This window comes from Elephantulus edwardii, unplaced genomic scaffold, assembly GCF_000299155.1.
Source record: "Elephantulus edwardii isolate Elephantulus edwardi_28Jun2011 unplaced genomic scaffold, EleEdw1.0 scaffold00005, whole genome shotgun sequence".
In the NCBI taxonomy this organism is placed as follows: Eukaryota; Metazoa; Chordata; class Mammalia; order Macroscelidea; family Macroscelididae; genus Elephantulus; species Elephantulus edwardii.
The window spans coordinates 35895359-35896453 of record NW_006399755.1 but is presented as its reverse complement, the minus strand read 5'-3'; positions in this window follow the sequence as shown (position 1 = coordinate 35896453).

Below are 1095 nucleotides of genomic sequence, written 5' to 3'. Positions count from 1 at the left end.
TTTTGTGTCAGCCAGTTCTTTCTGATACAATGACTCTGTATATTCTTTCTATTTTCTTTTAATGCTTTCTGAATCATTCTATAATCTGGTCATAGCATCCTTATGCATTGCAACTCCTGGTATGAATTTGTTCTTTAGTTCTTTCAGCTTAAGAAATGCCAAGCAAGTAAGATGCAGCAGTGAGAAACAGCAATGAGGCATGGCAGTGAGACAAACAGTTGGAGTTTGAGTAAGATAAGTCTGAAGCAAATGTCAGCACAAACTGGAGAGCTGCTTCCTGATTTCACACACATTACAGGGAGCTGCTTGCTTATACCACATACACTGCTGGGAGCTACACACAAGGAAGAGCAGGAAAGCTGGAATTTGAGTGAGTTTGAGCCCGGAACTCCAGTTCTGTTGTTGCCCACCTGTGCCCTGAACTCCAGTCCTGACACACACCTGCAGTGACTCAAAAACTTGAATGAGGTACTTTGTAGGGGGATCACTGCTTTTTGGCTGGATCACGTGGAGCACCTTAAGCTCAGTCAGAAGGGGGTGAGACAGCTGGAGCTAATTTTTGAAGGGAAAACCAAGGATTCCTGGTTTTCCAATCAGGTTTCCATGCTCTGCCTTTCATTTCCTAATGCTCAATCCATTAATTGCTTTTAGTCAAGAGCACGTTGGACTACTCTACTTGTGGCAGTTTTTTGACAGAGGAGCCTGCTTCCACAGGCCTTTTCTCTATTGAACTGAGTGAAACCCAGGCAGGGTAGCTGCCCCGCCCTCTTCTGGAATGGTGACTTCAGATCACGAACCTGTTAGAACCTCAGACACGATAAACTCTACCACAGCAATGTCATATTGGAAACAGGCTATCTCACTCCCTCCACAAACCAAAAGCAAGATGTCATTCCCCAAAAGTGACAGAGTATAAATGGATTTCCGAAAGCCAGAAACCCTGAAGAAAGTTTCTGACACACAATTAAAAAAAATGATTGAATATTTTCAATGGATGAAAGACAAACTTGAAGAAATACAGGACACCACAAGCAAAAAAAAGGAGGAGCATAAAAAAGCAATCCAAAACAATTTAGATAAAACAAATAAGGCATT